The sequence below is a fragment of the Geotrypetes seraphini genome, chromosome 15, assembly GCF_902459505.1.
Source record: "Geotrypetes seraphini chromosome 15, aGeoSer1.1, whole genome shotgun sequence".
NCBI lineage: Eukaryota > Metazoa > Chordata > Amphibia > Gymnophiona > Dermophiidae > Geotrypetes > Geotrypetes seraphini.
In genome coordinates, this window is record NC_047098.1 from 37760879 (window position 1) to 37785423 (window position 24545).

General features: G+C 43.9%; 1 protein-coding gene across 1 annotated transcript in view; it reads left to right on the forward strand.

Annotated features, from left to right (window-relative positions):
• The first annotated feature begins 14470 nt into the window (after nt 1-14470).
• Nucleotides 14471-24545, forward strand: part of LOC117348861 (transient receptor potential cation channel subfamily V member 1-like) — a 68204-nt gene continuing 58129 nt past the window's right edge. The window contains exon 1 of the mRNA XM_033921426.1: nt 14471-14680. The gene's annotated coding sequence lies outside the window, so the exon portion shown is untranslated. The remainder of the gene's footprint in view (nt 14681-24545) is intronic.

Here is a 24545-nt window from a genome sequence, read left to right on the forward strand (position 1 = left end):
ATTTTACAATTTGTGCATCTCATCTTATAATTTAGTTCAGTTTATTGTTTGAGATGATTATTTGCTTGTAATATGAATTAATCCCAAAATGAAGTATATAAAAATGCAATTTCCATTACACATTACATACAGATTAATAAAAACAATTCAGTAATATTCTAAGCAAACCATAAATGCCTCAATAGATAAACCCACTTCACAGCAGTCAATACAACAATTTTCTCTAACTTGGCTTCCTAATTAGGCAAGTTTTTACTCTCCCCCTAAATCTCCATAATTTAAGTCAAGTTGTCATCGAGATTTTGAGCTACAATTTTGAGCCTCGGAAAACTGGGATTGTTCACCCTCGAGAAGAGAAGGCAGCGAGGGGATATGATAGAGACTTTCAAAATACTAAAAGGATTCGACAAAATAGAGCAAAAAACATCGTTATTCACATTGTCAAATGTGATACGGACAAGGGGTCACGGACTGAAACTGAGGGGCAACAGGCCCAGAACAAATATCAGAAAGTTCTGTTTCTCACAGCGAGTGCTGGACGCTTGGAATGCTCTCCCGGAGGAGGTTGTGTCGGAGACCACCATTCCAGGATTCAAGGGCAAGTTAGATGCACACCTTCTTACAAAACACATTGAGGGATACAGGTAAACAAGGTCTTTAGCAGGGATCACCGGGATTGGCCTCCGCGTGTGCGGGTCGCCGGACTGGATGGATCTAGGGTCTGATCCGGTGAAGGCATTTCTTATGTCAGATTGTTGTTCCCTAATACATACCATACACTGCCATGAACTCTTCAGGTAGACCATCGACAAAGGAGGAAAAGATAAAAGTCATCACCGAGAAGATCTTACCAGTGCATTTAAATACATTTGGAAACAAACCCCCCCCCCAATTCTGTATATGGAGCCTAAAGTTGTATGCATACACTGATGTGCATAGCCGATGTATAAGCACAACTTAATCGATTAATCAGCTTAATCAGTACTGATAATTAGCAATTAACATCTCGTAATTGACGCTATGTGGCAATAATTAAACGTTATGCGCACAACTTGGGAAGCGTGATTCTATAAAAAGTATGCACCAGTTGAGGTGTACAAATTTGAAAAGGGGGTGTGGCTGGGGCAGATCACAGGTGGATCAGGGTGCTCCTAAAGGTTATGCGCATCGATCTGTGCACAACTTAGGCACCTGCATTTAGGCCTAGTTTTAGCTGACCTAAATGGCTGTGCCTAAGTTATGTGTTGAATTCTGTAATAGCACACAGCATACACTTCACCAAGGGTATTCAGTCAATAAAGATTATCTGCAGATATAGTGGTCACAGAGTTTGGCGGTATAATAAGTAAGGGGTTATCCTTGATAAAGCTCTATAGCGAAACATGTCGATGTTATAATCCCCTGCCAGAGACCACATGACTAAGCTAAGTGATATGCTTAAAATTTAAAGTTTAGCATTTAAGTCTTAAATAATTTTATTAATATAAAATACACAAAAAGTTAAGTTAAAGAAAATTGAAAAGAAAAAGTTTAAAAATAGTGATCCGATGACGAATTGACACGTAAAGCTTGGAGCAATGAGATTGTTTTGAGCTCCAAGTGGTGCTGCTGAGGATCGTGGCAAAATCTATACGCACATAAGGGCACTAAAGGGGTGGCTAAGGCTTACCTACCCTTTAAGATAGTCTTTAAGTTATGTGTTGCACATAGGCGCTAAGGCCTAAAGGTAGGCTTGCTTTAGGCGTCCGATCTAAGTAGTTAATGAGCCAATTAAGGGTCTTAGCAAGCGATAATTGGTATTTAGGCATCCAAAGGACGTAGATGTAGCCACAATTTCATGGACGCCCATGTTTAAAACTCGCGCCTAATTGAATAGGCATGGGCGTGGAACGGGTGTGGTCAGGGCAATGACTCAATTTGGGTGTCGTTTGATTCATTTATATAACACTGAGTGACCTAGGGTGTCCATATGATGCCTATATTGTAGGCGAATGAATGATTCTACAAGGTGCATGTACCCTTTATAGAATCACAGTTAGGCCCTGATTCTGCAAAATGCATCTACAAAGGACGCCTAACCTGGGCACTTAAACGGCGCCTAACTTTAGATGCATTTTGCAGAATCAGGGCCTAAGTGTGATTCTATAAAGGGTACATGTACCTTGTAGAATCATACTAAGGCACCAGATATACGAGGGTGGTTTGAAAAGTGTGGTAATAAAGCAACTTAAACAACGTAGTCTCCATCGAGGGCTATACATTTTAGTCCAGCGAATTTCCAGTTTTTTTCAGAAGCTATTTTTCCTACAATAAGAAAAAAATGGAGACATGCTGGACTAAAATGTATAGCCCTCGATGGAGACTATGTTGTTTAAGTTGCTTTATTACCACACTTTTCAAACCACCTTCGTAGAATATGGCCCAGAATTTGTAAACAATGCATATATTTTAGATGAAGTGATTCAAGGAAAGCTGGATGAAAATGAGGTACCGTATTTTCATGCATATAACGCGCATGTTATACACGATTTTACAAACCGAGTATAACCATGCGCGTTATATGTGTGAGCGCGTTATACAAATTTTTTTTTTCAGTGCGATCCGGCATCTCCCCTGCGAACCAGCATCCTCACCCTGCTTGCGTCACCCCCCTCCCCCGCGATCCTACATCCCCCCCAGCACCGCAAAGACATCGGTCGCTTACCCGATTGGGCACCGGCACCAGCACCAATGCACAGGACGTGCCAGTGCCAGTGCCCGAAGATCCTCCCTCGTTGGGCTGGGCTGGGCTGGGCTGGGCGGTGCGAGGGAGATCCTCCCTCTTCCCTGTGCCTCAGAATTCTGAGAATCTCGGAGAGAGCGAGACCAGAAGGCTTTGAGCATGCGCAAATGCTCAAAGCCCAGTCCAGCCCGGCACAGGGAAGAGGGAGGATCTCCCTCGCACCGCCCAGCCCAGCCCAGCCCAGCCGAGCCCAACCCAACGAGGGAGGATCTTCGGGCACTGGCACGTCCTGTGCATTGGTGCTGGTGCCGGTGCCCGAAGATCCTCCCTCGTTGGGTTGGTAAGCGACCAATGTCTTTGCGGTGCTGGGGGGGATGTAGGATCGCGGAGGAGGGGGGGGGTGACGTGAGCAGGGGGGAGGATGCCGGTTCACAGGCCAGAAGAGGGAGTAAGCAGGAGGAGGTTATAGCAGCATGCGCGGTATACGCGTGTGTGTGCTATATAAAATTTTTTTTACACAAATGGTTTGGACCCGCGCGCTATACGCGTATGCGTGTTATACACGTATGCGCGTTATGTCACAATTTAGTGATATAACGTTTTCCATCCACTAGGACCCCTGGTGAAGACGAGTTGCTCGAAACACGGACCGTATCGGGTCCCGTGATCTGTAAAAATGTGGCCTGTTTGTGCGCAACAATTTGTGTGTTTGTTTAGCATTGCCTGCATCTTGTACAGTTGTTTGCAGTTCCTTTTTCGTATCTACTGTGCCCTCCCTGCAGATTTGTCGGATTTTGGTTTTTGATCAAAGTCAGAGATACCACTATAGAAAATCAGTCACAGAAGGAGCAGTGACTGCAACCAAGTGGTTCAGGACCAGATGCTCAGAAACAGTAGCTAAATGTAATTGGAAGACAAAGACATTAGAATCATTGCATTTTATGTCTATCAATAAAACCTTGTAAAAGAGCAGGGTCGACATAAGTATTAGTTTTATCAGCCTGAGTCACAATCATCTGTGCAGGATGCAACAGACCAAATTTAGCTCCAAGATTTTTAAGGTCTTGTCTCAAATTCAGGAACATTTTGGGCTTCTTTTACGAAGCCGTGTTAGCGGTTTATCGCACGCACCTTTTTAGCGTGCGCTAAGCCCCACACTATCTGAAAAACTACTGCCTGCTCAAGAGGAGGCGGTAGCGGCTAGAGCGGCCGGCAAATTAGCGTGCGCTATTACGCGCATTAAACCGCTAACGTGGCTTCGTATAAGGAGCCCTTTCTTTTGGAGTGCTTTGAACCATTAACATTAGATATTATAGAGCAACTAGTCTTTAAGCCTGTTACAATAACGGGTGCTAGAATAGATGTGTGTGTCTGTCTTTCTTTCTTTCTCTCTCTCTCCCCTTGGCCGCTGTCTGTCTGTCTATGTTTATTTGTTTTTCTCTCCTTGGACACTGGCTGTCTCTCCTTGGACGCTGCCTGAATGTCTTCCTTTCTGTCTGTCTCAATGGCCCCCTGTGTGTCATTTTTTGTGTCTGTGTCCTTGTGTCATTCCCCCGCCCCCCCAGAGCTAAGCTGTCTGCTTCCAGCATACCCCTTCCCCCAAATCAGCCCCCTTTCCCTCTCCCTGACCCCCTTATGTCTTCCCCCCCCCCCCCCCCCCCGAGCAAAGCTGTCTAACCCCCAGCACACCTCTCCAACAAAAGCATCCCCCTGTACCTGCAGCACTGGCATGACACCCTTCAGCCAATCGTGAGTGCTCAGAGCGGGGATAGGGAGCGGGGCCTGCAGCTTCTTTGGCGTTGGTGAGGAAGGAGAGGTTGGCACAACCCTCCCACCAGAACAGCCCCCTTTCCTGCCTGCTCCATGGCCCTTCTTTTTCCTCTTCCCCTCCCTCCAGTCACCGCTGCCATTCCTATTTAAAACGGCCTGCTGAGGTTCGCGGTCGGCTGTTGCGAACCTCGCAGGCCGCTGTTCACCTCAGTAGCATGTTCCCTCTGACGCGATCGCGATCGCGTCAGAGGGAACATGCTACCACGTGGAGAGTGGCCTGCGAGGTTCGCTACAGCCGGCCGCGAACCTCAGCAGGCCGTTTTAAATAGGAATGGCAGCGGTGACTGGAGGGAGGGGAAGAACAGGAGTGGGAGCGGTTGTTGCGGGAGGGAGAGTGAGTCGGCGACGTGCAGGCCGCTGTGAACAGGAGCGGCAGCGGCGGCAGGACCATGAGCCCTCCTCCCAACATCCGCTGCCAGAGCCGCTCCTGTTGCCCGATGCAGCTAACTGGCGCATACACCTCAAGCCGCGGCCAAGGCTGTGGACTCGCGCATGCGCACTCCTGCGGCCACAGACCTACACCGCACAGAACACGCAAATAGGAGTGCGCATGCGCGGCTAGCTCTTTATTATATAGGATGGCACTGCTGAATTTTTCTTTTTGAAGCGTTATAACATCATTAGTTTGACGGCGAGGTTCCTGAAGAAGGGGTTGCTCACTGAAACTAATCTTAGTTGAACCTATTTCTGAAGCGCAAGAAACTTTTGTGGGTGGAAACACTAAATGCCGTTGCTTAATGATTTTTTGATTGATTACATATGTACAGCATTACACTTCTCCCTCCATATTCGCGGTTTCAGCAATCGCAGTTTCGATTATTCACAGTTTATAGCTTGCTGGCTCCTTCCCCCATAGAGAAATCCCTGATTCCAAGCGTTTACAGAGAAAATTGCTGATTCCCAGCACTTTGTTCACCGTGTTTTGCCTCTCCTTCAGGAACACCCAGGTCTCCAACCATGTTATTTGCGGTTTCACCATATTCATGATGGTTTTTAATAGAAAATAGAGAATAACAAATGAAAAAGTTATTCACAGTTTTTCTGTATTCACGGATCTGTTAATCCCCTATCACAGCGAATACGGAAGGAGAAGTGCATTTCACTAAATCACGTATTATTCACTTGTTTACGTATGCACACTAGTGACTTCTGATGATGGCATGCGGCTAAGGAATAGGGGTTACTCTCTCTCTGGTTTCATTGTAGCCACATTGAGCATAGGAGTTGCTTTGCCTCCTTGGAGGACTGTGCTCTCTAAAGCTTATAACCCCACACTGAGGAGTCACGCATTAAAAAATTATAATCTAAAACCTTGTATGGTATATTGTATACCTTCCATGCTCCTTCTGTTCTCCACAGGGACCGTTTATATTGTGTTCTTTCAAGTATCATAGATTTTTATTTTATTTTAATTAAATCTGGAGCAAAAAGTATTTTTGTACCCTGAAAGAGGATTTGTTGCATGGATTTTGCAGTAGTGAAAATTTTCATATCATATTTGTAGCAGAGAATCTTCGCCACAATGGGCCTTGTGTGTTTAGTATTAGTAGTAGGCCTTGATAGAACTCTGTGTGCTCTTTCAATCTCCAACGGAGGCTCAAAGAAACATTCTAGTATCTTTGGGAGCTAGGAGGACAGAAAGGCAATCCTATCCAAACTTTCAGTTGTTTCTGGCAAACCCAAAGTTCTTATGAGTAAAGGCGAAAGAGTTGGCGTTCATGAAATATAAAAAAACCCAAGAAGAGGAGAGCAGAAAGGACTACAGGGTGAAACTGAAAGAAGCCAAGAGAGAGATACGTTTGGCGAAGGCACAGGCGGAAGAACAAATGGCTAAAAATGTAAAAAAGGGAGATAAAAATTTTTTCAGATATATTAGTGAAAGGAGGAAGATAAAAAATGGAATTGCTAGGCTAAAAGATGCTGGGAACAAATATGTGGAGAGTGATGAGGAGAAAGCAAATGTGCTAAACAAATACTTCTGTTCTGTGTTCACAGAAGAAAATCCTGGAGAAGGACCGAGATTGTCTGGCAAAGTTACACGAGAAAATGGAGTAGATTCTGCGCCGTTCACGGAGGAGGGTGTTTATGAGCAACTTGAAAAACTGAAGGTGGACAAAGCGATGGGACCAGACGGGATCCATCCCAGGATACTAAGGGAGCTCAGAGAGGTTCTGGCGAGTCCTATTAAAGACTTGTTCAACAAATCTCTGGAGACGGGAGTGATTCCTGGGGATTGGAGGAGAGCGGATGTGGTCCCTATTCATAAAAGTGGTCACAGGGATGAAGCAGGAAACTACAGGCCGGTGAGCCTCACTTCAGTTGTTGGAAAAATAATGGAAGTGTTGCTGAAAGAAAGGATAGTGTATTTCCTTGAATCTAATGGGTTACAGGATCCGAGGCAACATGGCTTTACAAAAGGTAAATCGTGCCAAACGAACCTGATTGAATTTTTTGATTGGGTGACCAGAGAGCTGGATCGAGGACATATGCTAGATGTAATTTACTTGGATTTCAGCAAAGCCTTTGATACAGTTCCTCATAGGAGGCTGTTGAACAAACTTGAAGGGCTGAAGTTAGGACCCAAAGTGGTGAACTGGGTCAGAAACTGGCTGTCGGACAGACACCAGAGGGTGGTGGTTAATGGAAGTCACTCGAAGGAAGGAAAGGTGACTAGTGGAGTCCCTCAGGGTTCGGTGCTGGGGCCAATCCTGTTCAATATGTATGTAAGTGACATTGCTGAAGGGTTAGAAGGAAAAGTGTGCCTTTTTGCAGATGATACCAAGATTTGTAACAGAGTAGACACCGAAGAGGGAGTGGAGAATATGAAAAAGGATCTGCAAAAGTTAGAGGAATGGTCTAATGCCTGGCAACTAAAATTCAATGCAAAGAAATGCAGAGTAATGCATTTGGGGATTAATAATAGGAAGGAACCGTATATGCTGGGAGGAGAGAAGCTGATATGCACGGACGGGGAGAGGGACCTTGGGGTGATAGTGTCCGAAGATCTAAAGGCGAAAAAACAGTGTGACAAGGCAGTGGCTGCTGCCAGAAGGATTCTGGGCTGTATAAAGAGAGGCGTAGTCAGTAGAAGGAAGAAGGTGTTGATGCCCCTGTACAGGTCATTGGTGAGGCCCCACTTGGAGTATTGTGTTCAGTTTTGGAGACCGTATCTTGCGAAAGACGTAAGAAGACTTGAGGCGGTCCAGAGGAGGGCGACGAAAATGATAGGAGGCTTGCGCCAGAAGACGTATGAGGAGAGACTGGAAGCCCTGAATATGTATACCCTAGAGGAAAGGAGAGACAGGGGAGATATGATTCAGACGTTCAAATACTTAAAGGGTATTAACGTAGAACAAAATCTTTTCCAGAGAAAGGAAAATGGTAAAACCAGAGGACATAATTTGAGGTTGAGGGGTGGTAGATTCAGGGGCAATGTTAGGAAATTCTACTTTACGGAGAGGGTGGTGGATGCCTGGAATGCGCTCCCGAGAGAGGTGGTGGAGAGTAAAACTGTGACTGAGTTCAAAGAAGCGTGGGATGAACACAGAAGATTTAGAATCAGAAAATAATATTAAATATTGAACTAGGCCAGTTACTGGGCAGACTTGCATGGTCTGTGTCTGTGTATGGCCGTTTGGTGGAGGATGGGCAGGGGAGGGCTTAAATGACTGGGAGGGTGTAGATGGGCTGGAGTAAGTCTTAACAGAGATTTCGGCAGTTGGAACCCCAGCATAGTACCGGGTAAAGCTTTGGATTCTTGCCCAGAAATAGCTAAGAAGAAAAAAAAAAAAAAATTTAAATTGAATCAGGTTGGGCAGACTGGATGGACCATTCGGGTCTTTATCTGCCGTCATCTACTATGTTACTATGTTATGTTGCTTCTTCAGTTGTGATTAGATAAGTCTTCCAAATCAAGTTGAAGCTGTTGTATAGCCATTTCATTTTGTTTCGTTTGGTATGCAGTTCTTTGTAAAGTCGAGGTTCTCTATTCCAGTGTTTTTCAACCTTTTTTGGGCAAAGGCACACTTGTTTCATGAAAAAAATCATGAGGCACACCACCATTAGAAAATGTTAAAAAATTTAACTCTGTGCCTATATTGACTATATATAAAGTAATTCTCTTGAATAGGAATCAAATAAACACAAAGAAAGTATTTTATAATTACTTTATTATGAAATATTAAGTAAACAGAATAGTGAAAAATTATAAAATACTTTATTCAGTGCGAAACCTGGGCCTGTTTGGCTGAACACAAAGCTAATATTCTGGCTGGAATCGAAGAAAGACACATACGTAGCTCTTCGTCAACAGCCGTTCCCTTCACCGCCCCGTCACCGTCACCGCCATCCCTTTCACCGCCCCGTCACCGCCACTGCCATCCCATTCACCGCCCCGTCACCGTCCCCGCTGCATCCATATAAGCCTTAGTACTGTATATTTAGCTTATTCCTTTCTTATAAATCAAAGTTCCTGCTGCTGAACTAGAGAAAGAGATGTTCAGCTGGCAGGGCTTTGTTTATAAATTTTTATCAACACTACTAATATACTATTTTATCCTAAAGCAAAAAATAAATAAATAAATATAATTTTTTTTTCTACCTTTGTTGTCTGGTTTCTGCTTTCCACATCTTCTCATTCAATTCCTTCCATCCACTGTGTGTCTTCTCTCTACGTCTTCCATTTGCTGTTACTGTGCCTCTCCCTTCACCCCCACCCCCCAATTGGTCTAGCACCCATCTTCTTCCCTCCGCTCCCCCATAGTCTGGCATCTGTCTTCTTCCCACTCTGTCTTCCACATTTCCCTTCGGGGTCTGTTCCTCTCCACCCTCCTTCAATGTCTGTCCTATTCCTTTCCACCACCACCCTTCCCTCCCTCCTTTACCATCTGTTCCTTTCTACTACCCTTCAGCTCCTCTCGCGTGGCCTATCTATCTACCTTCCTCCCTCTTATTTTCATGGCACGTTACAATGTAATTTGTGCAAGCCACTGGAGCCTGCGAGCTCGGTCCCTGTCCCATCCCCACAAACCATCTCGCTTCTGTGCTCCTATTTTCTCCATTTCTAATATCTCCCCTATGTATCTGTCATTGCCCCCCCCTGTGTCCATATACCATCCCCATGGCATGTCCCCTTTATGTCTCTGTCCCTATGCCCCATGCACATAATTTCCCCTCTTTCTGTTACCTTCCTGTGTCCAGATTTCCCCTATCTTCCTCTTCCATACCATTGTGTCTCTTCTTTTCAACCCCATCTAGCTTTTTTCCCTCTTTCTTCCCCCCCCCCTGCTTCTAGCATCTGGCTCACCTGCCTGTCCTTCCCTTTCTTTCCTGCTGTGGGTTTTTCTTTCCGTCTTCATCCCCTTGGCCCAGAATCCTTTTCCCTTTCACTCCCTCCTTCCAATTTGAGCCGGGAACACGAGCGATCGCACGGTCCCAGCAGCCACCACTCGCCTGCCTAATCGATCCTACTGTTTAGCCAGCTCTCTCCCTTCGCCTCACCTTAGTTTGTAGGTTTTGTTTTTCGGTGACATGCACACTTTCCCAAAGAGCCGCGCACGCGCGGCTGCTCAGTGTTCAATCTTCTGCTCTGCTGCAACTTCCTGTTTCCGGTTGCGTCAGAGCAGAAGATCGAAACTGAACAGCAGCGGGGACCAGGGGAGTCTCATGGGAGTGCGTGCGGGACCCGGCCTGAGGCCTAATCAGTGTCTGCACCGTACGGCACACCAGGCAACATCTCGCGGCACACTAGTGTGCCGCGGAACAGCGGTTGAAAAACACTGCTCTATTCCATATTATTTAATTGTTGATGAGAGAGTTTATACTTTAAGATTAAACTTTCCAGTTTTTTTGTGAATGTTATTAGTCAGTTCTAATTGCATCTTAAGCATATTCTTTAGTTTTTGAATTTCAGTCAGAATATGATCAGGTGATATTGATTTGTCTCTGTCCACCATTTTGTTTGGTATTGATGGATTAGTTTTTGGCCTTTTTTTAAACTGGAGGATGCAGAAAACTGTTGATCAGACTTTGAAGATTTGTTCTCTGCCATATACAATAAGTTGAAACTGAAAAAAACGCAAGTAAAAGGTAAGAAAATTTAGCAACGATCTTCACATGCAATAATCTTTCCGAGATGCTCTCACTCCATTCAGATCAAGCTCCAAACTCGGCCCATGCATTTAAATACTTTTAAAAGTCAATGGAAGCCAGAGTTCTTTATTTTGTAGGAAAAAACATATCCTGTATAATAAAACCCTAAGCGCGCATGCGCACTTACAATGCTGTAATCCCTAACAGTGTGATTTGTGAGTCCGTGGCCGTGTTCGATTGTGGCGCACGGTGGCTTACGGCAACTTGTGGTGCATGCGCGACTTGCATGCGTGCGGTGGTTTGAGTAGCGGCGAGAGCAACAGCAGGAGGGTGTCCTTCGAGGTGCTGTGAGGCATCCGGCTGCTACTGCTGCGCAGGGAAGTGGAGGGGGAGAGGGAAAAGGGGCTGCTTTGGGGGGAGGGGTGTGCTGGGGGGCAGACAGCAGTCTCGGTTTGCTTGGGGAGCCAGAGAGAGATAGGCAGGGGGCCAGGAAGAGAGATAGACAGAAAGACAGATAGATAAGGGGCCAGGGAGAGACACAGGCAGAAAGAATGACAAACAGACAGGGGGCCAGACAGACAGATAGACAGCCAGCGGCCAAAGAGAGAGAGACAAAGAAAAAAAGACAGACAGACAGATAGTGACTAAGGAGACAGAGAGACAGAAAGAAAGACAGACACATCTATTCTAGCACCCGTTAATGTAACGTGCTTAAAGACTAGTGCATTAATAAGAACAAAGATGGATATGCTGTTTGAGTGACTTTCAATGATCATACACCAATATAAAACTTTACTACTAAGGAAGACAATAATTCATTCAGTAAACACTGTTATAATAAGCTTTGGTGTAGTCTGGGAGATATTGCTCCCAAGGCTGGAGAACACTGTGTCTCTTTCTTTTTTTTCATGAAGTTTTGGGAATTGAATTATCCTCAGCTTCTTCTAAAAAGAAATGGAGAAATATACCTGTATCTTGTATTTATACAGTTTGCTCAGTTTTTCTTTTTAAATAAAACAGCAGGAATAAATATATTAAACGGAGCCTGAAGCAGGGATCTGATCCTCAGAATGTTATGCCTGTCACACACAGGATGAATGAAATATGGCAAATGTCTTCAATCCAACCACGCCTGCTCACTATCACATTCTCACAGCCCAAGTAATGGGAATTTTGTACTTCGCTGATAAGACCCAGCTGAACTCGTGGAGGCATGGTGGGACTTCATTGTCCAATCAGAAACCAGTGTTTGAGTTGAAAGGTTGTCAAAGTAAAAAGCACATGGTGATTTAATTGTGTATATGTTTGGCTGTGTGATCTTACTTTTTTGGGTGCTTTTCTGTTTATGCTTGTTTGTTCTGTGATTGCGTGTGTAAGTTATGACATGGGACACCTCCACGAACTCTAGGGTTGGATACAGTAGGCCAACTAGGGAAATAGCCAAGCAGGATGGGAAGTCTCTTCTCCTGTAAACTGCTCTGAACTGTTTTATGGTATTGCGGTATACAAAAATAAAGTTATTATTATTATCTATTTCCAATAGCTACATGAGTGGCCTGGAGAGAAACCAAGGGGTCCTTTTATCAAGCTGCGGTAGGGGTTTAAAGCATGTAATACCGCACGTTAAACCACCTACCGCGCTAGCCACTAACGCCTGCATTGAGCAGGCATTAGTTTTTTAGCTGGCCGTGGGGTTAAGCGCGTGATGAAATGTCCGACGTGCTAATCCCACTAGCGCAGATTGATAAAAGGACTCCCAAGTTACAAAATTATAAGCCCCCTCCCCCACACCCATACTTGCCCAAAAACCTTTCACTCCCTGGAGTCCAGCTAAGAGACCCTGTAGAATCTAAAAAGGTGAAAGGGGTAAAACGCAGATCTTTCGGACCTCGCGGATCTACACCTGCACTTCCTTAAAAATCTGAGGTCCGTGCCACTTTTAGTCTCAGCATAGGGAGGGAAAAGCATTAGGGTCTGTCAGAACCATAACCTATGCTGAGACTAAAAGTGGTGGGGTGCTGGGTTAATCTACTTTGTTGTTATTCCAGGGTTGCATGTACTGTGTACGTTGCTTTTCTGTTTTGAAAATAAAAATTGATTACACATCAAAAGTGGCACGGACCTCAGATTTTTAAGGAAACGCGGGTTTAGACCCGCGAGGGCCACAAGGTCCGCGTTTTACCCCTTCCCTTCAAAAAGCACTTCCCAAACTCATCTAAACTGCCCCTGTAACAAAAGTAAAATGAGCAGCCCCTAATATAGATTTCCTTCTTACAAGCAGCTTTCTCTCTGGATCCTTCCGTGCAGGCCTGTCACCTGCAGCCCGGGGACTCGCCCTCCAAAATGGTAGCCCTTTCTATTTGTGAGCTCTGTTTTGAGAGATTTTAAAGCTGTCATTCCCACCCGACAGCTCATTGACGAGCAGCTGCTTTCAATTTATGGTTGACACAGAAGCTGTATATGTGTTCATCATGCATATTTGATATATATGGGTGTGTCTGTGTGGTTTTCTCTTAACGCGTGTTTACATGTACACATGAAGGTAAGTGAAAACATCTATACTTGGAATATTTATATATGTGAATTTCTATGTTTTATGTATGTTTACCTTTAGACATAAAGCAGAGCAAGGAAGTCAATTAAAACCTATCTCTGATAAATTTCTCAGACCCCATTTCTGCCTTGATGTATCTAAAATACTTCCAGATAAATTTGATTCATCTTTTAACATGCTAATGCAATTTTGAAAGTTTTTTGTAATATCGCTGTCTGTATACAGTCTCTTCCTCTGTAAACCACTCTGAACTGTTTGTGGTATTGCGGTATCCTCTATAATAAAACTCTTACCCACGCATGCGCAGTTGACACGGTGTGATCCCTACCGCCGTGGTTTCTGCTTCCATGCCGTGTTCCATTTGCGGCTTGCGGCACATGTGGCGTGCGTCGGCTTGCGGCAGTGAGAGCAACGGCAGGAGGGTGTCCTTCAAGGTGCTGCCAGGCGTCCGACTGCTACTGTTGCCCAGGGAAGTGGAGGGGGAGAGGGAAAAGGGGCTGCTTTGGGGGGGAGGGGTGTGCTGGGGGGCAGGCAGCAATTTTGGTTTGCTCGGAGGGCAAGAGAGAGATAGGCAGGGGGCCAGGGAGAGAGACAGAGAGACAGACAGAAAGTAAGATATCCAGAAAAGAAATAAAAACGATGCTCTTCAAGAAATCACTGAAACACTCTTAACATCTCAATTACCTTCCATCCTCTTGCCTTCCCCCCGCCCCACAGATACTACCTGTTCTTCTCAACTTCTCTTGAATTCACCAATGATCTTCTATTGTAACCCACCATTTATAACTCTTTTGTAATCCGCCTTGAACTGCAAGGTAATGGCGGAATAGAACTCTCTAATGTAATGTAATAGACAGACAGTGTCTAAGGAGACAGAGAGACAGAAAGAAAGACAGACACATCTATTCTAGCACCCGTTAAAGATTAGTATAACAATAAAGTTATTATTATTTGCTTATATATGAATGTGTTTGCAGTCAAATTTTGGTCATGCACACAGTTTTCTGCATGCATTTGGTATGTGCCACTGTGTGTAATCACATGCATTTAAGTGTTCCGTGTTTAGTATGTGTGATAGAGGAAGCTCCCTGCATAGAGGTGGCTGGTAAGCCAAAGGGGACGTTAGTCCTGCTCATGTGTCTTTCAAGCAGAAGACACTGAAGCGCTGCTGTCGGAGAAACTGATCTTTATCAGAGATCTCAGAAGGGAAGAGAGAAAACAGCAGAAAGGGCTGAAGAGAGACTGAGCTGGAGTTTCGAAGTTCGTCTGCTACCTGCATCTGGCAGATGTTCTGCTCCTAATGGCTCCACTTGTCTGCAGCCCGCAGTGAGCGGAGGGGGAGGTGGTACCGGTGATAAGTCTCCGGGCGGTGCTAGGCAGAGGCTGGGCTCCGAGCCTCCTTCCCCTGGCTGGTAAGAGCAGTGGCCCCCGCCCTCCTCCGGCGCACTCAGCTCCGGACAGCGCTCCGTTCGGGTGGGCCAGCGGTAAGTGCTCGCACTTTTTTTGTGCATTGGACAACTTAACGCGCTTCCAGTGTGCTGGATAACGCACTTATGCTTTTACAAGTCTAAGGAAAGTGGGGAGGCTCTTCCTTTGGAGCTCTTCAAGAGGTTTTAGGGGCAGCTTTAATTTAGGGCAGCAACCACCCCTCTCTCCCACCTCCTGTGGTTTGAAACTCAAAAATTAGTAACGGTCGGAGGAACCTGCTAGGTTCTTGCTTTAATCAGTTGTTCTTCTGCTCTTCCTCCAACTGTGGGCACGGGGGTGTTTTTTTTTCTAGGGCTAGAACTGATGTGATCGTGTCCAGTAAGTGCCTTAGTAACTTTTAAGATCGAGTCATATTTAGGATGTTTATTGCGGTGTTGCAACCCTTGATCTAAATCTGTAATCTAGGCTTGCAAAAGGAAGGGCTTTGAAGGCAGGGTGGGAACAAAACCCATGCTCTTAGTTTACACATAAATGCAACTTTCTCCAAAGCACCGTTACGCCACAGAAAAGGCAAGAAGAGACGGAGAGGGAGAACATTGGGGAACCAAATGTTGGAAAAGTTGTAATTGCCTTTCCACTAGTTCCTGGATCTTTTTCAACCTCTTAACTCTTAGAACACCATGATTAAGAAATGGATACAACCCCGCCCCCCCCCCAGCCTTGAACTGTATCTGAAACTGGGTGTCTTTTATTTATGAAATATCTTTATGATCCTGCGAAAAATAATTCCGCACAGCAGTACGTTTCGGAGGGGGAGGGAGGGGGGCAGAGGCGACTATCTGCTCCCCTCCCCCCCCCTTGCCGCAGCCGGAGCAAAATGGCAGAGACTCGGCCATTTACAGGCTCAGAAATGTTGCTGACTCAAAGCCTCTGTCACCATCCGTGTTTTAGCTTTTTCCCAAGTGCAAAACCACAGGCCGATGGGTTAGTGCTATTTATTTTATTTTATTTTTTTTTAAATCACCCCCGAGTGTTTATTCCCCACTATGCCACACCCTCTCCTGCTATATTACACAGTGTAATACATCCTCGGTGTATATAGCATATGTCATATGTTTTTACACAGTATACCACACCCTCTGTCATGCTCTAATATGGTGTACCATAGCTTCGGTAATTATCAAACAGTATTATCATAGATTTTAGATCGCGCCCCACACCTGTAGTGTCAACACAAATGTATATAATTTTATGATGAAGGAAGTTCAGTTCTGCCCTTGTTTAAAACCAGTTTATCAAAAACCTCCCCCTTCCATGTCGTAATTGTTAGAACGCCGTGGGCTCCTTTTACGAAGCCGTGTTAGCGCGCGCGACTTTTAATCACGCGCTAACCCCGGTGCTAGCCGTAAAACTACCGCCTGCTCAAGAGGAGGCGGTTTAGCGCACGTTAAACCGCTAACGCGCCTTCGTAAAAGGAGCCCCATAATAATAAAGATTGGGGTGGGTGGAATCAATGTACCAAACACAAATGATGAAGAACCAATACGAACTTCTGGAAGATTCCAAAGATGAAGCATCTTGGGAACTATTTTCTGTCTTACAGTCGAGATAAGAATTCTGCCATACTTTAAGAGTTCCAGTGAATTCAGATTGTAGGACACCAGAAAAGGGAAGGGGTAAAACGCGGACCTCACGGACCTGACGGACCTCGCGGATCTAAACCCACACGGCCTTAAAAATCTGAGGTCTGTGTCCGTGCCACTTGTAGCTTCTGTCTGACAGACCTCGATGAGATTTTAGCACTGACGGATCCATCTCAGCATAGGGAGGGAAAAGTATTAGGATCCGTCAGCGCTAAAATATCATCGAGGTCTATCAGAGCCAGAGACTAGTGCTGGAGTGGCAGAGCAGAAGCCAAGAGAGCGGGAACATAGGTTTTAGACGTGCGTTATGAAAAAGAAGTCTCCAAACTCCAGCACTAGTCTCTGGCTCTGACAGACCTCGATGAGATTTTAGCGCTGATGGATCCTAATACTTTTCCCTCCCTATGCTGAAACGGATCCGTCAGCGCTAAAATCTCATCGAGGTCTGTCAAAGACAGAAACTACAAGTGGCACGGACAAGGACCTCAGATTTTTAAGGCCGTGCGGGTTTAGATCTGCGAGGTCCGTCAGGTTCGCGTTTTACCCCTTCCCACCAGAAAATCAGATAAATTAGAGGAGTGTGTGGTGCAGTGGTTGAAGCTACAGCCTCAGCACCCTGGGGTTGTGGGTTCAAATCCCGCGCTGCTCCTTGTGATCCTGGGCAAGTCACTTAATCCTCCATAGCCCCAGGTACGTTAGATAGATTGTGAGCCCACCGGGACAGATAGGGAAAATGCTTGAGTACCTGATTGTTAAACCGCTTAGATAACCTTGATAGGCGGTATCTAAAAATCCTAATAAACTTGAAACTTAAACATTGTTTGAGAGCCCTGCATTCACTCAACAATGCTAAGGATTTTGTGATGGTTATGAATCAATATTAAGTGGTGATAATGACTAAGTTAGTTCCCTATAAGCAGTAAACATTCTTTTGGGCCATTTTCTGAAATCTTTTCCTGCTTTATGATATTATTAAATATTAGTAATCATTTTTGAAGCACATGATGTTATGAAGGTTGTGAAGTTTATGTGCAACACCATAATATCCACTGGGCTTATCTCTTCATTGGGTGGCTTATTTCACTATTTTATGAACCATTCAGGAAATGTTAGTTCACAGCAGAAGGGTGCATAAATCATAGCAGAATCTGATGAATGAGCAGGTTTGGGTCCAGGCTGTATTAGAAACGTATAAGTCCCTGGGCAAACTTTTGACAAAGGTCCTCCGCATTTAACCCCTCTCCAGCTCAACTTCCAGGAAATGCTTCCTCTCCAAGCCTCCCAATCCAGCAGTTTCCTTTCTCCCTACCCATCCAGTGACTTCCTTTCCCCCATCCACCTCCTGGTCCAGCAGCTTCCTTACTCCCTGACAGCTAAGCTACTAACTGTCCACAAAAAAAAGGTAGCATAAAGATGCAGAGCTACTGTCTAGCTTGTGTCACTGACATCTCTGCTAATATCACCCTCTGTTTTCTCTAAGCTGCGTAGTAAGAGGGCGCAGTCCACCCCGGGTGCCATCTTGGTGAGGGTATAGGCTCGATGGACCATTGGTCTGACCCAGTAAAACATGTTCTTTTGTTCTTATCTACCCGTGATGGTCAGCATTTTTAAACACTGTCATGGGCTGAATTAGACCTAGATCAGGGGTGTCAAAGTCCCTCCTCGAGGGCCGCAATCCAGTCGGGTTTTCAGGATTTCCCCAATGAATATGCATGAGATCTATTAGCATACCACGAAAGTAGTGCATGCAAATAGATCTCATGCAGATTCATTGAGAAAATCCTGAAAACCCGACTGAATTGCGGCCCTCGAGGAGGGACTTTGACACCCCTGACCTAGATAGTTAGTTCATAGTCAAATGCGCGCAAGACAAAAGCACACGCTTTTGTCTTGCACGCATTTGACTTGCCACCACATATTCAGTACTGCACCATATCCGGCTTCTGTCGCTGAATATCCGGTCATCAGCATTCACTACAACTTATCTGGGTATTACCAATGTTCAATTCTGGCACTCAGTAAACAAACAGGCATAATTAAGATTGATTTTTATGCAATCCTACCTGCTCAGTTAATTATCTGAGCACCAGCACTGAGTATCAAGTGTTTAGATCAGTGGTTTCCAACCCCCAGGCCAGTCGGGTTTTCAGGATAACCCTAATGAATATGCATGAAAGAGATCTGCATATAATGGAGGTATCAGGCATGCAAATCTGCTCCATGCATATTCATTAGGGCTATCCTGAAAACTCGACTGGCCAGGGGGTCCTCCAGGACAGGGTTGGGAACCACTGGTTTAGATAACATCTCTCTCTACCACAACTCTGCCCCTGGACTGTCTTGGCACTCATTATGTTTATGCTTATGTTTATTAAAAATTTGATATACCGCTCCCGCATTTTCATGACCTAAGCGGTTTACAATGTAACAATTAAAAACAGAAAGGAACTCCATAGAACATATTCAAATAGGAAACTCCATTGAACATATTCAGATAGGAAAGTTAGAGATATAGAAAGATACAAGATATATATACATATCCTAACAAATATTCATTACAAAAACAAAAATAAAAATTTAAAAATAAAGTAAATTTAAACAAATTAGAAATTTTAAAATTAAACTTAAGTAAAATAAAGGTCCAATTAAATAAAGGCTCAGTCATATGCAAGGCAACGGTAGAAGAGACAGGAGGATCTCAACTCCGCCTCAGCCGGGCCACCATCACCCTTGGCGCATCAGTTGCCTCAGCCGGGCAATCGCCACCACCATCCTCTGTGCACCAGCCACAGGTCACCTCCCCCGATGCAAAGAGAGGTATCCTTCAATCACCAGATCACCGACCGTTATGTTGATCAGCTCCGTTTCCTCATGGCTCCTGCTGACTCTATTTCTTTGCTCCCTGGTCTGGATTCTGCATCTTTCTGCCAGCCCATTAGATACCCTGGACTGTCTTGGCACTCCTTAGATATGGTTATGCAGTAGTCAAACACATTCTGTAGTATTAACCATTTAAATGTCATTGAATATTCTGCCATATCTGGTCAACACTGTTTACCTAGGTTGGGGTCTCTTCTGCCTAGTTAAATAGTGTTGAATATCTACCCCTTAAATACACTGGAGAATGTGGTGGAATCAATTAGCTTAGCAGGGTTTAAAAAAGATTTTGATAAATTCCTAAAAGGGAAGTCCATAGGCCATTATTGAGATGGCTTGGGGAACTCCACTGCTTATTTGTAGCATAAGCAGCAAAAAAAAAATCTGTTTTATTACTTGGGATCTAGCTAGGTACTCAGGACCTAGGTGGGCCATTGTTGGAAACAGGATACTGGGCTTGATGGACCTTCAGTCTGTCCTAGTATGGCAATGCTGGGACCATCCTGTGTCATTCTTTAGTGTCTATCTCAACCTCCGTCCTTCTACTCTATCATTCTTCAATGCAAGGATTGAGGGTCAGTGGTTGTGCCCACTCATATTCTGATTCTTATGTGAGCCAAGTAAAGGATAATGAACCCATTGTGACATCACTGATGTTGGCTTTTAGGCATTGATAGAATGAGGCATTATGACATCACAATCTCAGCTCTGGAATGTTGCTACTCTTTGGGTTTCTGCCAAGTACTTGTGGCCTGGATTGGCTACTGCTGGAAACAGGATATTGGGCTTGATGGACCTTCAATCTGTCCCAGTATGGCAATGCTTATGGTCTTATGTTTGGGACAGACAGAGACAGATATAATAGGAACAGGATTGATAGGTCAGATGATGTTTAAATATGGGAATTTATATGCTCAGATGCCAAAGATAAAGAGATCCAGAGAAAAAGACAACTGTGCAGAATGGATGGGCCAATTGGTACTTATCTGGCCTCATCACTTAATGCTATCCAAACATTTATCAGCACATTTTCATAGGATGCACTTAAGAAAATTGCATTTTCCATCTCACAATCTCAAGAGTTTTCTTGGTAATCAAATCTTGGGTCTTTACTGTGCAAGAAACTCATAGCCAGAGGAGTCGAATCAATCAGGAGAAGCTTTAAAATCAAGAAGTGCAAATGTGTAATTAAGCTTTCATTTTTCTGTCTAGCACTGATATTTCATGGGTAGAGAGGGCTACCAAAAGGGATTTGTGGACCCAGGGCAAACCTAAATTAATGAGCCCCTTCCCTCCCATCTCGTATGTAGCCTGCAGTGAGGAGACCCCCTGAATGGCAGTCAGTCACTCACTGTCCAGCAGTTAGCACTAGGGAGAAAGGATATGCCAGTGACTGAGGATGCCTTTGGAAACTAATAGCTCTAATTGGCAATCCTAGAGGATCCTGAGGCACAATGGCATCTCTTTCATCCACAAAGGCAGCCTGAGGGGGATGTGGGGCCATGTACAGAGACTGATAGTGGGGGGTTCATTTTCATAAAGAGTGACCATATATGAAAAACACAGTCATTTGACTGGCCCTACACCCATCCTCTCCCTCTGTCACTGGCATGTCCTTCCTCCCCCAGATACAGCAGTTTCCTCGGCCCACTTCTTTCACTCAGCTGACAGCCATTAGCAGATGGGCATCACCCCTAGTCGGGACAGACATAGGTCTGTCCTGACAAGGACTATGGATATAGAAACATGATGGCAGATAAAGGCCAAATGGCCCATCCAGCCTGCCCATCTGCAGCATCCACTATCTCTTCCTCTCCCTAAGAGATTCCATGTGCCGGTCTCACGCTTTCTTGAATTCAGCCACAGTCTTTGTCTCCACCACTCTGCTGAGAGACTATTCCATGCATCTACCACCCTTTCTGTAAAAAAGTATTTCCTTAGATTACACCTGAGCATCTCACCTATTAACTTCATCTCGTGCCCTCTCACCCTGGAATTTCCTTTCAACTGAAAGAGACTGGTTCTGTGCGTATTTAGGTATTTAAATGTCTATCATATCATATCTAATCTTGAGTTTATATATCGGGTCATCTCCCAAAGGAGCTTGACTCGGTTCACAAATGATTAAGATCAGAGTGAACATAAAAAGTAAGCCTAAAAAAGAAAATGCTATTTATGCATCATTTCCATAAAAAACTCTAATAGTTAAGATTAAGATCTAAAATTGAATAGGAACTGAAAGAATGAAATATACCATTACTGCGACACTTCATTAGGTAAGCCTTTAAGATATTGTGTGAATAGCCAAGTTTTAAAATCTTTCTGGAATTGTTGTAGCTGTCCTAAAAATCCGACAGAGTCAGGAAGTCTATTCCAAATTTCTACCAGTTTAAATGCCATAGATTTACTAAGCTTCCCAGCGGATTTGAGTCCTCTAAAAGAGGGAAACGATAATTTATATGTTGCTATAATTCTCGAATAACAAGATCTGGTAGTATTCCAACATAAAGGAATTGAAGGGTCAACTATTCCATAAAGGAACTTAAAAATGACACATATGCACTTAAACTGTATCCTAAAGCTAACTGGAAGCCAGTGAAGTTTTCTCAATAAAGGGGAGACATGATCGTACTTTCTTTCCAAAGATAAGTTTATCTGCCATATTTTGTATCAACTGCTGCCGGTCTAGACTACCCTGTTTAATGCCCAAATATACAGAATTACAAATATCCAACTGAGCAAGCACAGTGGACTGTACCAGTACTAAATAATGTTCTTGATGGAATAGTGATCTAACTTTCCTCAGCATACGTAGGCTAAAGAAACACTTCTTTGCCAAAGAATTTATCTGATCGTGAAATGTAAGTGAAGAGTCCAGAATGATACCCAAGATTCTGGAGGAAAAATCTAGATGTAATGAGATACCTGTTTTCAATATAACATTGGCAGGAAGATTTTCTAATTGAGACCCGATCCAAAGCAGTTTGGTTTTTGAAGCATTCAATTTCATTTGAATAGACATTGCCCACATCTACAATTTAGAGATGCAACAGTCTATGCCCAAAATCAAATCACTAAGATCGGAGCTGATTTCTAATAAAATGAAAATGTCATCCGCATAAGTAAATATAGTCTCTGCAGATGAGGGACAAAAGTTTTTCAATGAGGTCATGTAGATGTTAAACAAGATTGGTGACAGAGTTGGATGTCCATGAAGATGAAACCTCACCCTGTAAATTTACTTTATAGGAACGCAATGAAAGAAATTTGTTAAACCAATCTAAAACCACATAATTTAAACCTATATCAGATAGCATACGAAACAAGATATCATGATGAACTACATCGAACGCAGCCGACAGATTGATTTGTAACAACACCGCACATTTATTTTGCATCTGTAAATTTTGAATCTTTGCAATTAATGACAATAAGAGTTTCTGTGCTGAAATTTGGTCTAAACCCATGTTGAAATGGCAATAGAATAGAAAATTTCTCCAAATAACTGGAAAATTGACTAGCAATAATTGATTCCATCATTTTTGTCATCAAAGGTATATTCGCAATTGGGCGGTAATGAGACGGAACTGAAGGGTCCAAATCAGCACCTTTCAATAAAGGCTTTAGAATTATGGTGCCCATACTCTGTGAAAAATGACCATTACTAAGAAAGTAGTTTAATAGTAATGTCAGCCAAGTAATAGCTTGTGGAGAGGCATTCTCCATAGAGATAGGAAGGAAAAGGATCCAAAGTGCAACTGCACCTTTTCAATTTTTCACATAATTTTAAAACTTGAAATTCCGAAACTGGGTCAAAGACATTACAAAAACGGTGCACAAAGTTAACCCATTAGAACTCCAGTCCTCGAGAGCCATATTCCAGTCGGGTTTTCAGGATTTCTCCTATGAATATGCATTGAAAGCAGTGCATGCAAATAGACCTCATGCATATTCATTGGGGAAATCCTGAAAACCTGACTGGAATACGGCTCTCAAGCATCGGAGTTCCCTACCCCTGCATTAGAGTCTAGAAAAAAGTTGTCAGGAATGGATTGATAGGAAAGGTATTCCTAATAAGGGTAATTTTGCTGTTGAAAAATTTAGCTAACTCCTCAGCAGTTGGAATACAATTTTGCTTCGATTTTGTTTTCACTGAAATTAATGAGCGCCAAAGTTTGAAAAGGGTGCTACTTTGATTGTTTGATCTAGTTATCTTAATACCATAATGGTGATGGGATAATTGCGCGCCACACACCAGCGCGCCGACAAGTCAGTGCTGACAATTCAGCGCAAGAAAGAAGCGCGCCGTGGGAAAACTTATTTTTAAAGAGCTTGACTGCATAGTGTTTGCGCTGCCGTTGGGGAGGGGGGCGTGGGGGGGTGCAACCACCCACATTATAGAGAAAACGGAACTTTTCCCCCCCAAAATCAGAAAAAGTTCCGTTTTCCCTATAATGGAGGGTTCCAACCCCCCCAAATCTCCTCCAGCACAAACACTATGCAGTAATGTGTGTGTGTGTGGGGGGGGGTTTCCCCCAAACACCCTCCATCGGAGCTCTTTAAAAATATGTTTTCCCGCGGTGTACTTCTTTCTTGCACCAAATTGTCAGCGCGCTGGTGTCTCGCACGCCACTGACTATGAACCTCCATAATAATTCTTTCTTGCAATCCTAGGGCTCCTTTTACAAAGCTGCAATAGTGGTTTTAGCGTGCGCTTAGTGTGTGCAGAATTGCTGCACACGCTAGATGCTAACGCTAGCATTGAGCTGGCGTTAGTTCTAGCCACATAGCGCGGGTTTAGCGCACGCTAAAATTCTACATATGCTAAAAACGCTATAGCAGCTTAGTAAAAGGAGCCCCTAACCTCTAGGTTATATTTCTTAATATTAACTCTCCAGATCCTCTTATCTAAATCTAAATTAGTTTTTTTTCCATTTCAATTTCCTATATCCCTGTTTTAACTCCCGATGATAAGTTGAATACCAGGGTGCTTTACGTGCATAACTCACTGATTTATTTGTTAAAGGGGATAAAGTTTGAACAGTACTTTCAGACAATTCCATCCATTTTTTCCAAATACTTTCTGGTAATTTATCAACGGAAATACAGGGTAATATTTTTAGTAAATTGGACCAGAAAAATTCTGAATTGATTTTCTTCCTGATAGATATAGTTCGTTTCTGCAGCTCATCATCATTGATAGAGGACATAAAAATTGGAAGACAAAAGTCTCCAAGAAAATGATCTGACCATGGAACCCTCTGCCAGTGAACCTCATTTAACTTGGTTTGTTGGTTTGTGTAATCTGTAAAGCTGATAAAATCTAGCATGTGATCCATTTCATGTGTAGTAGCTTTTACAGGTAAAAATAAACTAGAGTTCAAGAGAGAGATAAAATCTA